This window comes from Schistocerca gregaria, chromosome 10 (assembly GCF_023897955.1).
Source record: "Schistocerca gregaria isolate iqSchGreg1 chromosome 10, iqSchGreg1.2, whole genome shotgun sequence".
Taxonomy (NCBI): Eukaryota; Metazoa; Arthropoda; class Insecta; order Orthoptera; family Acrididae; genus Schistocerca; species Schistocerca gregaria.
Window position 1 is genome coordinate 205,687,338 of NC_064929.1, and position 17,872 is coordinate 205,705,209.

Sequence of the window (17,872 nt, forward strand, 5' to 3'; positions counted from 1 at the left end):
AGTTCCCCAGCTCCCCCCCCCCCCCCCCCTCACTCCCCCGCTGCCCGTCTGTTACACTCGCGGATCATGCGAGGGAAAACCGACTGTCTGGACACCTCTAATTTCCCTTATCTTTGAGTGGTGATCATTGCGCGATTTGAAAGTAGGTGGTAATAATATATGCTCTACACCCTCGAAATTTAGTGAGCAGCCCCTTCCGTTTAGCGCGTCGTCTATCTGCAAGTGTGTCGCACTTCAAACTTTCTATGAGATTTGTAACGCACTCGCCGTGGTTAAATGTACCAGTCACGAATCTTGCCACTCTTCTTTGGACCTTTCAATCTCTTGAATCAGACCCAACTGGTAAGGGTTCCATACAGATGAACAATACTCTAAGACTGCGCGAAATAACGTATTGTAAGCTATTTCCTTTGCTGAAGGACTGCATCGCTTCAGGATTCTACCAATAAACCGCAATCTAGAGTTCGCCTTACCTGTTACTTGTGTAATCTGATAATTCCATTTGAGATCATTTCGAATAGTCACACGCAGATACTTGACAAATCTTACCGTTGCCAAAGACTGGGCATTTATTTTGTACTCGTACATTAATGGGGATTTTCGCCTTGTTATATGCAGTAGGTTGCACTTACTAATATTGTAAGTCAATTGCTAGTCATTACACCAGACATTTATTTTCTGCAAATCCTCATTGATTTGTTCACAATTTTCGTGTGATACTACTTTCCTGCAGACTACAGCATCATCAGCTAACAGTCTAATGCCGCTGTCAATACCATCAACCAGCTCATTTATATAAAACGTAAAAAGCAGAGGACCTATTACACTGCCCGGGGGCACATCTGAAGTTACGCTTGTTTCTGTTGAAGTCGCCCCATTCAGGACGACATCCTGCTCCCTGTCTATTAGAAAACATTCTATCCAACCACATGTGTCATCGGATAGACCGTAAGTGCGCACTTTTTGGAGCAAGTGATAGTGCACAACTGAGTCGAACGCCTTTTGAAAATCGAGAAACATGGCATCAACCTGGGAGCCGGTATCTAGAGCCTGTTGTATATCATACACAAAGAGGGCCAGCTGTGTCTCGCATGACCGCTGTTTCCTAAAACCATGCTAGTTTCGGCAGATGAGCTTCTCAGAATCTAGAAAGGTCCATATGTCTGAACACAAAATATGCTTCATCATTCTACAACAAATCGATGTCAGTGGAATTGGCTGGTAATTATGTGCATCCGATTTTCTCCCCTTTTTATAGATTGCTATGACCTGGGCCTTCTTCCAGTCCCGTGGAACTTTCCACTGTTCAAATAATCTCTGATAGTTGATGGATAAGAATGGTTCATAGTCAACACATAATCTTACAGGAATACCATCTGGGCCAGATGCCTTCCTGGCGTCTAAGAATCTTAACTGTTTTACAATCCCAGGTACACTAAACACTATGTCAGCCATCCTTGGGTTTCTTCGATACTCGAAAGGGGAAATGGTGCTGCAGTTCTCTACCGTAACCGAGTTTCTGAAAGCTAGGTTTTGAATTTCGGCCTTGTGTTTATCATCATCAGTTACATTACCCATACTGTCAGAAAGAGAAGGTATTGAATTATTTGTAGTATTCATAGATTTTACGTATGATCAAAATATTTTGGGGTTATTTTTAGAATCTGAAGACAAAACATTGCTTTCAACTTCATTTGTGGCTATTCTTGATACGCGGAGCAGCGGCGATTATTAAATAACACAACAAAACACATGAAGACAACAGTCGGCGGCACAAAACAGAATGGGAAGCAATGTGGCGGCTCACAACAGGTCCACATGGGTCAGAGAGCCTGCTATGGCAAAGATATAACACTCGTAGAATCGATAGTCGCCACAGAGCACTTGCAGTGTGGAGCATGGTGGTGTGTCAATTCCTGAGCCAGCCCCTGTGGGCGTGGAACACTTGATGATCACAAAAGCACTTGTCCATGGTGAAATCACACACACAACACTTGGGAGTAGGTGTAGCAAGCTCGACTGAAGCTAGGACATAATCACTGTGCCAAAACAGTGGAACCACAGGATCACTGGTCGTGTGGCCCGTGATGTATGATACCAGGGGGGAGGAAGGGGGGGCAGCGGTGGTGGGCCTGTCCAACTCATGATAGGATTCCTGGGAAGAAGAGCAGGTGTCATATTCGTTGGGGTCACTTGCAGAGTGCTTCTTCAAGGTCCACGCATGTTTCACCTGGTGGGATGACACAGTTACTGGTTTGCCGTTGTTAAGTGTCGACAATGTGGAATGGCCTCAGCACAGGACTTTAAATGGACCAGTGTAGGGAGGCTGCAGGGTCGTCCGTACTGTATCGTCACGTAACATGATAAATTTGGATGTGGCCAGTTCCTTATGCATGAACACATGAGGCTTACAGTGGTCATAGGGCAGGGAAGGTTTGATGTGTGCGATGTGCCCTCAGACGCTCTCGACGAGTGCTGGAAACTCAGAAGAGCTTGGTAGCGGCGTACCCTCGACAAATTCGGCTGGTAAAACCAGGGGTCCCCCTAAAGGATCTCGGAGCTAGGAGCTAGGTTGTGGAGTGCATCAAAAACAGAGTGGCGGAGAGCTGCGGGTACGAGAGGGCAGGGGCTACGAGTGGAAACATCGGTCCAGAGCAGTTCTGTGGTGCTGGGCAATGCATGTTGTTCCAGTTGGGAGGTTGTGTCTTGTTGTAAGGCACAAATATCGGGGTCTTCGGTTTGCTGGCAGGCCAGGTTGTTAAGGTTAAGTGGGGTAGTGATGATGTTGATGCGAGACAGGTAGTCAGCGACTACAGTGTCAGCGCCCCGGATATATTGTGCATCAGTGGAATATTGGGATATGAAATCCATATGGCGGAAGCATCATGGGGGGAGATTGTGTGAGGGGTTACGGATTGCGTCTGCCAAGGGTTTGTAATCTGTATAAATCGTGAACGGGCGACCCTCAGCATCGGCACTGAAATATTTGACTGCCTCGTACAGGACGAGGAGTTCATGGTTGAAGGCGGACCATTTGGACTAGGATTTGGTTAATTTCTTGGAGAAGAAATGGTGGGGTTGGGGGTATCCAATACATGTTGCTGAAGGACTGCGCCAATTGCATTGTCGCTTGCATCAGCTGTAATAGAAAGGGGTGCGTCAGGAGTAGGGTGAGCGAGTGTGACAGCTTTAGAGAGGGCGGTTTCGAGGTTTTTAAATGAATCGGCCACCTCCAGTGTCCAAACGAGTTTGCGTTTGCCTGTAGTATCTTTACCCACCAGAACGTCGATCAGGGGGATCTGGATAGATGCAGCATGGGGCAAGTGGCGCCTTTAGAAGTTCACCATGCCTAGAAAATGGCGAAGTTCAGCGAGGTCCTCTGGGGGAGTTGCAGAGGGGAGAGGGGCAGAGGCCGGCCGAACCGTTAATGGGGTCGCAGATGCAAAACAATGTCCAGGCTAAGGAGGCGTGTCCACGATTGCAAGAGTGGGTGTGCAGAATTGCAGAAGCTGCTGTTGTGTCTACAACTGTTGTGCATAGACTTCATCAATGCGAACACGCAGGTCGATATTCTGAGTGTGCAACGCATCGAGGTCTGAATGTTTGCGCAAGAAAGCTTAGAGATCAGAGGAAAGGTTTGCAGCAAGTGATGTACACTCTGAAAGGGCAGAGAGTGAACAGTCAGTAGAAACTTCGAGATGAGGGGGGGGGGGGGGGGGGGGAATGGTGTGACACACCAGGAACACTCGAACCAGAGAAGTGAGTTAGACAACCGGCTTGCAGATTAGGGGAGAGGGCACTCAGGCCCAGTACAGGTGCATCAACTTCCACGACGTAAAATGTCCAGGGGAAAACCTGATCAGGGGCAAATTTGAGCAGGAGATGTGAAGAACCTAGTACCGGAATCGGGAAATTGTTAGCAGCTAGCAGTGGCGGTGCAGATAAGGGATCTATGTTATGGGCGAGGGAGTGCGGGATAACACTAATGTTGGCTTCAGCGTTTGGGTTTGCAGTTGCGAGCCACATCACCAAAGTTAGTGTGGAACCAGCAATAAGGAAAGCCAGCTTGTGGTGCACAAGCATCGCTGGGCAGTGAGGCGGCCAGCTGTGCGGTCACAGTGTACTCAGGTGCTCACTCGGCTATCTCCGGTGACCTTTGGGGCGGCAACGTAAATGTAGGTAGTGCAGTCGGGCGACCACGGGGTGGCAGGGCCGTTGCTTGCGCTGACAGCGAGGCGCATGTCTTGTCGCGTGGCTTCTGTTACTGCATAGTGCGTGGGGGCCGCGGATGCCGAACTCGAATGCTGGAGATACCGGTGTCGAATGATACTATAGGCACGGTCGCCGATGCGCAGGCGTCGTTCGAGGGGCTCAGAGACATGGGACAGTAGCTGCAGTTGTAACTCAGAAGGAAGTTTAAGTAGACAAATTGTCCAGAGCGCCACAGCTGTGACAGGGTACAGTCATCGATGTGTTCCTCATAGTTAATGCGTTGGATCGACTCAGCAGGAGGACGGGATAGGCGTTCAACGATACAAGCTTTAGCAAATTCTAAGGCAGCAGATCACTAATAAGATCTGTGTGATCGTGCAGGTGACTTACAAGGCATACGAATTGGGCTCCGTCGTCCAGGACGCCGTGAATGTCCAACATTTTATTCACTAATGCAAACCATGTCTTAGGGTTCTCGGTTTATAGGGCTGGCAGTTTTGGGAATCTGCTAGGCGAGAGGTACTGAGGAATGGTCGGTGCAGCGAGCACACTACTCTGAGGTGTGGCCGGTGTAGCAGTGTAGAGTGGTGCCAAATCGGTATTGTAGGCACCAGGCGACTGGCACACAGTAGCTGTACTAATCTGGTTAATAGGGACAAAACCACACGATTTACAAGCAGCAGGAGTGCAAGAAGAGAGTTCAATTTTGATATGTGAGTTCAATTGCATAGTGTAGACAGGTACAGTTGCTTGGGGCCCCAGCTGGTTGGGGCCGGTTGGGTGTGGAAGACGCTCCAGTACCGTGGAAACAGGTGCAGTTCGGACTAGTGAGCACATGACCAGTGTTTGCCAAGCGAAAGAACCTGGCGCAGAAGTCGATGAAACGTTGTGGACCGGAGAAGGTGGGGCGGAGCTGGTAACAACGGGTGCGGGAGTGTAGCGGGCGCGGTTGAAACCGACGTGGCAGAGACGGACGAAACCGTCGGGAAAACGTGTAGAATACAAACAGGAGCCGGGATGGGCTGCGGCATGGGAGGCGCGGCTGCATCATACCTGAGGGGTTGTAAGACGTAGGTGGAGAGTAGCGTAGTCTGCAGCTGTAGAGCAGGCATCATGTGTGGGTGCAGTAGATGAGCGGTGCCTGGGGCGTAGATAAGCAGAATGCAGTCCGACGGTCGTGAGGCAGCCATAGGTGTGAGAACGTGCTGCGGCGGCCAAGGGAGAGGTTATCTCGGGGCCACATACGTTAGAATCCGGTTGACAGCGAAGTTCACCTTGGCACAGAAACTGTGCCTTGATTTCCGGTATGGGTTCATTTTCCACTTTGAAAAACTGCGGCTGTAAAGTCGGATCACAGGGACTGTACGGTTGTTGAAACATTGTTCGTAGCACAATACAAATCACTGTTAATAGCACTCGCGAATTGAACGAAAACAGATATGCGGAGCGGCGGTGATCATTAAATAACACACCAAAATACAAGAAGACAACTTTATTATGCGTGAATATTTACGAAGTCATACACACTCGGCATTAGTCAAGGAGCGCATTCGCTTCACTCGAAGACAACTGTATCTCATATCCAAGAATTTACTTTTCTTGCACTTGGAGTTATCGTCGCTGCTGTCGGATGCATCTTGGGAATGGGTGGATAGTTCTTCTTGGGCACTATGAGATTGGACGCATAGGAGCGCCGTCAAGAAACAGTCTTCGAAGTTTCAACGGCTTTGTTCTCAACCCATGATATCTGATGACGACACCCGTCGACGGACAGTGATTAACCTCACGAGTAAAGAATTGGACGACGCCACGCTGTCAGTGTTGGAGAAAGGCCTGAATTTTGCCCCTACACCGAGGAATGTGCCTCCTACCGAATTCATCTGCGCAGTCGAACAAGCAGTGTCCAGCTTTTCGCAGGATCAAGCTGAAGAGATTAGGCAAGAGGTCTCACATACATTGCGGCGGGCGCCCCTCTCTCGAAAGGGCAGTCGTCCGGTCCATTAGAGAAGACGAAGATCTGATAGTTATACCAGCGGACAGAGGCAACGCAACTGTTCTTCTGTCACGTGATCACTATCTGGGAAAGATGGATCTCTTACTTGAAGACTCAGCATAAGAACATTGCAGGACGACCCAACTGAACGGATCAAACAGAAGACGCTTTCAGTGTTGAAGAAGAGTTCTTTACCTGACGACGTTCTAAAAAAACTTCGTCCTGGTGCTGCCGTGCCACCGAGATTATACGGTTTACCCAAGATTCATAAGAAAGGGGTCCCGCTCCGTCCGATCATGAGTAATTTGGGTGCTCCTACCTACAATCTAGCCAAGTATTTAGCATCTGTTCTTGGCCCTCACGTCGGTAAATGCGAACATCACATTTCCAATTCTATGGTGTTTATTCAGAGATTGAAATCCTTGTCTCCTAGTCCCTGGGATTTGCTTGTGAGCTTTGATGTCGTGTCGCTTTTTACCCGGGTTCCTCTGGAAGAATCCTTGCAATTAATTGGTGAGAAACTGGATGAGGAAACAACCAGGCTTTGTCGCCACGTGTTAATGTCGACGTACTTTTTATTCAATGACAAATATTTTGAACAGACTGACGGAGTGGCTATGGGGAGCCCTTTGTCCCCAATAGTCGCCAATCTTTTTATGGAAGATTTTGAGGACATGGCGCTGAAGACGGCGTCCTTAAAACCAACCTGTTTTTGGAGGTACGTTGACGATACGTTTATGGTGTGGCCTCATGGGAGAGAAGCTCTGGACCGCCTCCTAGATCATTTCAATTCCCTGCATCCTAGCATCAAATTTACCATGGAGGTGGAAAATGACGGAAAGCTTCCGTTTCTGGATGTTCTGGTGTACAGAAAGGATGATGGGACACTGGGACACAGAGCTTATCGAAAGCCTACGCACACGGACCGTTACTTCCATGCTTCTAGCTGTCATCCATCGTTCCAGCGTACGGGGGTCCTGCGGACGTTGGCGAGAAGAGCTTATGCCATTTCAGATGGAGAAAGCTTGACACAAGAATTGGACCATCTTAAGATTGTGTTCAAGCAGAATGGCTATACAGACAAACAGATCCGTTGTGCTTTCCAGTTTGGACCTTCGCCTGAAACACCAGAAGATACCTGCAAATCGGTAGCTTTTCTGCCTTTTGCTGGGAGCATTTCCTCGAAGATAGGAAGGATTCTGAAAAGATATCACAACAAAAGTATTATTCGTCCGCCAGCCAAGATTAGAGCGCTCCTTGGCTCTGTTAAGGATGACTTGGGTTTGAGGAAGCCCGGTGTTTACAAGATCCCTTGCCACTGTGGAAAGGCTTATATTGGTCAGACAATCCGGACCATTCAGGAGCGGTGTGTTGAGCATCAGCGGCACACAAGGCTGGTTCAACCTGAGAAGTCTGCAGTGGTGGAACACTGTCTCACCGAGGGACACAGAATACCATATGACGAGACACAAATGGTTGCCCCTGCATCTCGCTATTGGGACTGTATTTTAAAAGAATCCATAGAGATTCGGTTATCTGACAATCTTATTAATAGAGACAAGGGTTTTCTTTTAAGTAAGACATGGGACCCACTGTTATCTGACATTAAAAAACAACGGTCTGTGGTTCTATAGTCGGAATAAAAATTTTTTTATTTATTTTTATTTTTTAATTTTTTTTTAATTTTTGACAGCGATATCTCGATTTCGCCTCTTTCCATCACTGGCGGCGGGGTATGTCTACTGCGCTAGAGGGCAGTTGCGGCACCTTCTCGCGCACGCGTTGTGGGTCTTCTGCGGCCTACATAGGGGCCGCCGCTTGCGTTGGGAAGTCAGTTCCGGCGAGATCGTGCACCAGCACTCTCACCTGAAGATGGCGGCCAGTTGGGCCGCGGAAATATTGTGTCATGAAGACGTTATGATCCGGCTGCATATCTGAGAAGAATATTATCAATTATTACGCCGGGAAAGCCTTCGTAGTCACAATTATTTCGCGTTTCTGTCGCCACAATCATGCAGGATTCATGGGATTTTTCAAAAATAACTACAAGCTTTTTTGACTTTCGTTATATTCATGAAATATTCAATAACAGCGTAGATTCTTTGGATTGCAGCTTAACAATTAATTATTTCACGTTTCTTCCACATGATTTCTAGACAATTCATGGATTTAAAAAAATGACTGCAAGCATTTCTTTTTTTCTTTCGTTATGATTCCTTCGTTCGGACACTCATTATGTTCAAGAAACACACAATAACATCGAAAACTGTTAATAAGTAATTCAACTGGACTGAACATATCACATTTATATTACCATGCAACCTCTGTGGTACAACTGCAAAGATCGATACACGTACTTATGAAGTTGATTTAGGTTTATTTACATCACAATGACGTAGTGTTATGTCACTATGACGTAGGGCTCTCCTCAGCTAGCGTGAGATGAATGCTACCCCACGTCCACACGGGTCAGAGAGTCTGCTATGGCAAGAATATATCACTCGCAGAGTCGATAGTCGCCACACGTTAAAAGAATCTCTCATTGTCCTTCTGACAGCTGCTTTCATTTCGCGTAATTTCTGTCTGTCAGCGGGGCAGTGACTACGTTTAAAACGACTGTGCAATATTCTCTGCTTTCTCAGCAGCTTCCTAATGTTTGTTGTAGCAAGGTGGATCCTTCCCCTCCTCTATATTTTTGCTAGGCGCATACTTGTCTAGCACATGGTGTACAATACCTTTAAATTCCGACCGAAGATGCTCAGTATCTTTGGGTCCCATGACGAAAGCTTGGAGATGACTGTGAAGATATTCATGACACTTTCATTTGCTTTCCCAAACAAGAAAACTCTATATGTTTCTTTGGTTTTTTTGCAACTATCACTGGCATAGAAGCCACAACGACATTATGGTCGCTAATACCTTCTTGTAGATTAACTTCCTCAAAAAGATCAGGTCTGTTTGTCTCTAAGATATCTAACGTGTCCCCATCTCGACTTGGTTTTCTAACCAATTGCTCAAGGTTGTATCTCAAGGTTGTATATTGAGAGCGCTCCTAGAGTAACTTCACACAAATCTTTTCTTCTGCCCTGTGATAAACGTGTAATTTTCAGTAGATTAAAGTCCCCACCTATGACTAATGGATAGTTTGGATTTTTACTTCCTGTGTACTCAAGACTTTCCCTTTGTTGCAGATGCTGTTGGTCTGCAAAAACACACTAATACAATGGTCAACCCTTGTCTGATTGACAGCTTTAGCCAGGCTATTTCACAGTCCAACCCAGTATCGATCTCAACTGCGTTTAAACAGCTTTTAACTACAATGAACACACCACCTCCCACAGCATCAGTCCTATCCTCCCTAAACATTGTCCAATCCGAGTTCAAAATTTCACTGCTTTTTATGTCTAGTTTCAACCAGGTTTCGGTAACTAATACAATATTAGCATTGACACTGTTTATTTCGGAGAGTAACTCAGAGATCTTGCTACAGACACTTCGACGATTTACTAACGTGAGATTAAGCAAATTTAAATCCTTTGGAATGATCTGTTTAGGCGAACTAACTATTTTTACAGTTGGCGTACCCACATCAGTGACATGAACTGGTAATTTTTCAGGCCAATGGCTTGTTTTCCGTGGGGAGGAACCTAATCTAAAAAAAACACATGCCCACACCACAAGTACTGTGCTACCCATGTAGCTGCTTCCTGTGTGTAGTGCACCACTGATCTATCGAGGGACGTCCTACAACCTTCCACCCCATTGCGTAGCTCGAGGAATCTACAACCATTTTCGTCACAGAGTCGACGTAGCCTCTGATTTAGATTCTCCACTTGACTCCAAACCAGAAGACCCTGGTCGATCCACCCTGGGTACAATGCAGCAAATCGACAGCTTGGCTTCCACTCCTTGAGAGATGGAGACCACCTTCGCCAAACATACAGCCATATCATTCTTACTATGTAACTTGCGAACCATTGGCAATGCACCATATGGTGGCTTGTAAAGTACGTATTTAGATGTAGATGTAATGCAGATCTCGACTATCCTTTGGGTAGGTGGATCATTTTGTTCGTTTTGGTGCTTGCCATCCAAAGCACCAGTGGTAGCAGCAAATATTTATTAAGTTCGCCCCATGTTGCAGGTAATCTTGGGATTGCAGCACTGTAGTGTGTCAGTAACATAGCTGTTTACTAAGTCTGCCCTGTTGCTGGTGCTGCACCGAACCCACGTGCCCAGTGTCTCAGCTTGGATGTATATGTAGTACATCTTTATGGGACCTGATTCACTTTGCATTTAAATGACACTGGAAAGTGCAAATGCTGTTGCAGGTGGGCAGATACCAAGGACAACAATGATGTCAATGACTTTGAATGCATGACATTTTCAAGATGGCACTGGTGGGAAATTCAGAATTGTAAGATGGCTGAACTAACCATGTTGTGCTAGTGGGAAATTAGAAAAAAATACTGAAAACATCCGAGATGGCAGAACTAGCTCACTTGTGCTAGCAGCCATAATAACGCCATCTTCAAATGTATTATATCAATCTGAAATTGGCTTTATGCCCAACAAATTGTAAAATTATTGACATTACTGCACTATGTCACTGTCAAAAGGACATATGCTGCACCTGAACTTTGTATAAAATGACATCATGTTCAAAAGTTCGCAATTATTCACAAAAAATGCTTAAAGATATTGGCAATACCAGTGTAGCTTGGCACTCGTTATCTAATTTATTGGTTAAGCAACATCTTTGAATGTCCATATTTCGATCTATACAACATGCTTAGTGTAAAGCACAGCAGAGCAATAGTTAAATCGTTTTATGAAATACATAACGCTTTTCAAATGTGTTACAGTGTTCTTTAAAATAAAAGTCTGCAAGAACATGTCAGCAACACAAAAATTCAGTGTTTATATCAAGTGTCACGATGTTAATTCCACTCTCTCTCTCTCTCTCTCTCTCTCTCTCTCACACACACACACACACACACACACACACACACACACAGACACACGTATCTGTCAAAATTGCTGCCTGAATGTGATTGTGAACTCTCAAATTAGCTGCCCCCCCACACTATTTCTATATCTAAATTTTTACGAAACACATGTGGCTAAAAGTAACATCCTAAGTAGGCAGTTGACAGTTCATGTTTAAGCTTAAATGACAGTATGATAAAAACGAAACTTGAACAAGTACCTTTCAAGGGAGAAGAAGATAACAACATACATAATATTTATGTCAAGCATCAAAATATTATTTTCATGTTTAAAATATCGGTCAAAATATGTAAAGCATTTAACTAACAGTATTTCCATGTTCGATACATATTTCAAAACATATTAGAAAATTTTCAGTAACGTATCACCTCAACAAAGATCATTGTAGGGGGAGGAGGATAATGCATCATGCTCTACGCTACAAAAATATGATCGATAATAATGACAGATTAATATCGCCTTTTACTAATTTGAACTAACCCTCCTTGAGGTTTTATAGGAAAACGAACTTTCGAGGATGGCTGTAACATTTACTCGTTGGAACTATGGTATGAAGGTCTTCTAAAACTGTATTCTCACAAAAACTACTAAATAATATCAAGCATCTAACCACAACACTCCAAACTTTGTATGTAAAACACACAATATGATAAAATGCAAACGAACTGACCAATCACTATTCTATGAGGGAATAAGGCGTTTTTAAGAGATCTTTATGGCATTGTAACATTTAAACTGTAAAATGCATTTTTGTAATGTGCAAATATAAGTTTGTAGTGCAGAGAATACGAAATATTCATGTACAGTATGGCCAAAGACGATGATGGAATAAGACAGAGATGAAACAAGGCCAGAGACAATGATGGAACAAGAGAGAGATGAAAGGTCAACAACTCGGAAATACAATCTTTGCACTAAAATAATATTATTTATCAAAATATGTAACATTATTGAGTCCAAACACTCTCTCTCTCACACACACACACACACACACACACACACACACACACACACACACACAAACACATTATAAAAATACATATTGGTTGCAAATTTGCGCAAATTTGCACAGTGTCCCTCATGTTTCGTCACATCACGTCTCATCAAAATATTCTACAATGCATCACAAATGGCAGCATCTGCACTGTCTGTCCCATCACATCACATTCCACTTTCAATTATTTTTCAAAATTACACAAATATAATGGGATCTCCATACTAGATTATTAACTTTATCTTGCAGTATAAAGTGTCTTTCACTTTCTGTTATCTCATAGTGGAAACTACATGTCATTTCACCCTCTATATGTCACTATATTACAGCAAAATATTAACAAATTGTCTTATGTTTCAGCAAAATTATAACAAGATGATCTGTCTTAGAGAAAAATGAAACAAATTATCCCATACATGGTAATATTACAGAAAAATTTAAACAAATTGCTACATACATCGCCATGTTACAGCAAAATTGCAACCTCCCTTGTTTCTCTCTCTTCTCTCTCTCTTCTCTCTCTCTCTCTCTCTCTCTCTCTCTCTCTCTCTCTCTCTCTCCCTCCCCCTCTCTCTCTCTCTCTCTCTCTCTCTCTCTCTCTCTCTCTCTCTCTCTCTCTCTCTCTCTCTCTCTCTGTGTGTGTGTGTGTGTGTGTGTGTGCGTGTGTGTGTGTGTGTGTGTGTGTGTGTGTGTGTGTGTGTGTGTGTGTGTGTGTGTGTGTGTGTGTGTAATGGTTATCTGAATGAAGCATCAATAATGTAATATGTTACAGAGCAGAAACACGTTAGAAAACAAATATATTCTAGATATAAATGTGTTATACAGATGTTTTTACATTTTTATACAATAATGGTCTACAGATTACATCTAACATTTTATCGGACTTTCACACATACATTTAAATCTGTCCTGCAGCAGAGATAATTTTCACATGGTACAAACATGTGATATTAATACACATACTTATTCATATTCAACAGTTTTTAGAATGTCATCTACGACAAACATTCGGTTGTCGCAATTTGAGTAACAATTTTAAGCATTTCCAGTACTTAGAAAGTCTTAACAGCTATTTTTGTATTAATAAAATCGAGCTGACGATAAAAACAAACTGTATCTCGCCATGTTTTAATGTGCTCAGCTCAATCTCTTCGTTTTCAGGAGAAAAGTATAATTTCTTTCCTAAAATTGGGACGAAATCGTATCCACTCTTTAATCTGATTTACAGTGTTCTAAAACGTATTTTAAAGTTTTTGAGAGTCTTTCTAATCAATATACCTTAACTAACAACTTGTTTCACTTCTTTTCAAATCTCCTGCAGTCCATTTAGCTCTAGCTGTTTCCCTTATATATTTTCTGTTTATACAAAACGTACATTCTTGATGGGACAACATTTGGTACCTGCTTCCCTCTTGGTCGTTTATAAGAAATTCTGCATCGTGACAGAGTCATTGTCGTTGTTATTATTTGTATAATGTCTAGGCGTCTTTGTAAAAACAATTCTACCCAATTCTTTCCAGATTTCATATTTTTAATAGAGTATTGAGCTTTAGTTCTGCATCTAGTTCCAGATATCTTATATCAGTCTACTTCTACTAACAGGGAATCAATTCTTTTGAGTTTCCAAGACTCGTTAAGTAACTAAACTTCACATTCTTCAACTTAGTGTACAGTAGGGTCCCACCCATCTTTGAAATTGACGTTTTTCAGAAATTTTATGAGAGTTGTTCTTGGAACTCTGTACAATGTACTAACACTTGCTATGAGCATCCAGTTTTGTACAGCATCCAAAGTTTGTTGCAGTGATGCTCTTCATACTTGAGAATATTCTTTGCCTTTTCTTCCCATCTCATGTTACAGTTGAAAGAATGAAATCAAATAGTTGCTACAAACACACAGGCATTCCGAATTGAACTAGTGTTACACCTTTGAGACCTGACAGTGTGTATCACCTACTGAATCATAAAGTAGTATTGTAATACAAGAAGATGTCAATATGTATGAGCAGTGGATGTCAGCTATTGCATCTTAAACTGAATTCTAACAACACTAGCTGAAAATGTACATGTGCAGTGGGATGGTGACAGCTGCTAGGGGGGGGGGGGGGGGGGCTCTGATACTGTGGATGTTAGCTACTAGGGGTGTCAGTTGCTACGAGATGTCAGGTAGTTGTTCTTAAAGCTGTATTATAATATCAGAAGCTGACACAGCGTATATGGAAGGTGTGACTGTCATTACCCCTTCCCTGCATTTACTGCATTTACCCTGGCTCAGAAAGCATGACATGCTTGGAGATTGTGTTAATGTGCATGTGCAGATGTCAGCAAGTCTCATCATTACGTCACTTCTGCTTAAGGCTCCTAAACTTAGAACAATTCTCGAATCGTTTTCTGTTGTTTAATAACTGATGAAGAGTGAACATGAAAGACTCAACAACATACCAATCCCAGCAAAAGGATAAATTGTCATCCTATAAGCATTACAGTGATATATAATATACAGGATGCTCTGAAACTATTCATTCAAATTAATACAGAAGCAAAATAACATGAACACTAATATATATGGTTCTGCTTAACATTTCTGTTGCTAGGGAAAATGTTACAAAGAATGTTGAAAATTAGGTGGACTGGTAAAGGGACTGTCTGGTGAGGAGACTGTCTCAGAAGAAGGGACTGAATGATAGGACATTTGTTAAGATATCAGGGAGCAACGTCCATGGTACTAGAGGGATCTGTATAGCGTAAAACCTGTAGAGGAAGACAGAGACTGGAATACCTCCAGCAAACAATTGAGGACATAGGTTTCAATTGCTACAATACAAAGAAAAGGTTGACACAAAAAAGTAATAGCTGGTGGCCCGCATCAAACCAGTCAGAAGACTGATGATGTAAAAAAAGGAAAAGAAGAACAATTCACACAGAAGAGCTAAATATAGCAGAGACACACACAGCAACTACTCGAGTGTATGACCACTGACTTATATGCACATAGTTCATTTGTGGAGCATTGATTCTCATGTACTTTAGAAGTTTCTTGACAGGTCTGCAATGGTACCAGCACCGATTGCAATTCTAGCGACGAAGTCTTCTTCTGTTTTCACAATAGTTGCATGTATCAGCTGCTTCATATTCCCCCAGAAGAAAAATCAAGTTATGTTAGGTCAGGTGACCTGGGTAACCAGCTCACATGATTCCTCATGGTAAGTAGCAATGCTCTTCAAAAACCTGAGAGAGCTTTGCGGCATGATGTACTTGCAATACAGTGCTGTGTCTTTGGGCAGTTTGGTGTCCACTTTTCAGAAAACACATACTGAAATTAAAGATAAAATAAATCAGAAAAGAAATTTCCTACGTTTGACCTACTATGAGCAGTATACCATCGTGCTTATCGAGTTGCAACATACATACAATCATCAATTAAGAATGCACATCTATCTTCTGTATCTGTTCTCAATGACATCAACGAAGCTACAATAGAAATTGGGGATCTAAAGTAGTTGACATGCAAAGCGGATCACCTAAAACTTGCACTGAAAATAGTTCAGAAATGAAAAATTCTATTGACATGCAGTTTTCAAAGAATGGATTGGCACTCAGGGGCTCGTTTGTAGCCAATCAACAGGCTGTAGTAATAATTACATAGTGTATTTTTTGTGCAAAAATACACTTGTTTAAATGGAACAGTGCCTGTTGACATTAGCAAACTAAAAGTAAGGCAAATTAGAATATCAGAGGTGTTTGTTGTACTATTCTACTACGAGTCTTTTACGATACATGGTATTTTGAAAAGCTCTCACACTGACACTTGTACAATACACACACTAAAAGACAACACAAGTACACACACTAACCATGTGGATTCTGATCGGTAACAAGACAGTTGATCCTCACAGATTGTGTTCAAAATGACCATCAGCAGTGGCAATACACACTTCCATTATGGTATGGAACGACTGCTGCATATGTGCTAGCTTGTCAGTGGAGATGTCTGAGCAAGTTGCAGTAATACTTCATTGTGTATCATTGGGTGTAGATGGTACATCACTGTAGACAGTGTCTTTCAGTTTTTCCCACAGAAAAAAGTCTACAGGCGTCAAATCAGGGAACAGGCCAGTCAAGTTACAGGTCCTCTGCAACCAATTTGTGAAAACATGTTGTAGTACTTCATCTACTATGGGCTGGGCAGCCATCATGTTGGTACCACATTTTCCTCTTACTTTGCAGAGGAACATTTTCTAGCATCTATGGAAGATGATCTATTAGGAGACTGTGATACTTGTCTGTGGAAAACGGCTCTACGAGCTGATAGTTCACTATCCCAAACCACATGTTTACACACCATGGACGCTCATGTTCAGCCTGACAAAGCAAACTGGGGTTGTCAACAGACCAATAGTGCATATTTCGGTGGTTTACCTTGCCATATCTGGAAAAAGTTGCTTCATCACTAAACAAGATACATGATGCATTTGTCTTAATGCTGATGTACATAAGTTAACAAAGTTCTCATAATTGTTTCCATGCAGCTCCTGATGGGGTCATATGTCATAGGGATGGAGCCTATGTTGATAGAGAATGCCTAGGAGACTTGCTTGACTCATGCCACTTCCTTGTGTGGAAGCGCGGGAGTTAATATGTGGGTCAACTACAACACCAGCAAGAACATTAATTTCCCCCTCTGCTATCGTCACTTGTTTTCTTCTGTTACATTGCCTAGGCGCTGTTCTACCACTTTCATGTAACTGCTTGACAAGATTGATAAATAATTGCTGAGATGGTTAACGTCTCTTGGGATATCTTGACAAATACACCATACAAGAAAGAATTGCAATTTTTCTATATTCTCTATGCACCATGAGTCTGTCGGCTTATTCTGCACTGGTAAATCCCATTGTCCACTCACGGCCTAGTGCTTGGACTGTCATGCACTAAATGACCAACAAGTAACAGTGCACTCAAGGATCACACAAGCATACTGTAAGCGAATACAACATCATACCTAACAACTACAGATGCTGAATGGCACAAACCAGCGTCACTGTAGAAAATTTTCAAAATATGATGTCTTGTAAACGACTCGACCTAGAATCCTGCAACAAACATCACTGATGCTCTAATTAACCCTACTTTAATTTGTTAATGTCAGTAGGTATTATTCCATTAAAAAAGTATATGTTTGTGCAAAAAAATACACTTTCTATTATTACAATCTGTGTATTAGTTAACAGTACGAGTCCCTAACTACCAATCATTCTGTGAATACTGCACATCAATTGTACTTTCCATTTCCGCAACATTTGCGGTGCAAGTTTAAGGTGATTCACCCTGTTCACAAACCTCCAACTATCTCTTGGCCTCCAAATGCAGTACCAATATCACAACGCCTTGCCATATATCTCAGAGGTTTTAACAGTCAGCATGCTCAATGGAAATGTAAGTAAAATTATGAAAATGGTGAATCCATTGTAAACTTGGCAGACGATAATCGCCCTGCCCAAAAGCGCTAAGGATAGGTGTGGATCTTATACTGTAGGAGCCGTTTAAGGAGAGATTTTTCGAAATCCTTACCCTAAGGAGGTGAAATAGGGGAAGAAGTGTTTCACTATGAAGGCAATTTTGAAGCAAGACCTAAAAAAAATGGTATTTCGTTTCTCAATCAGA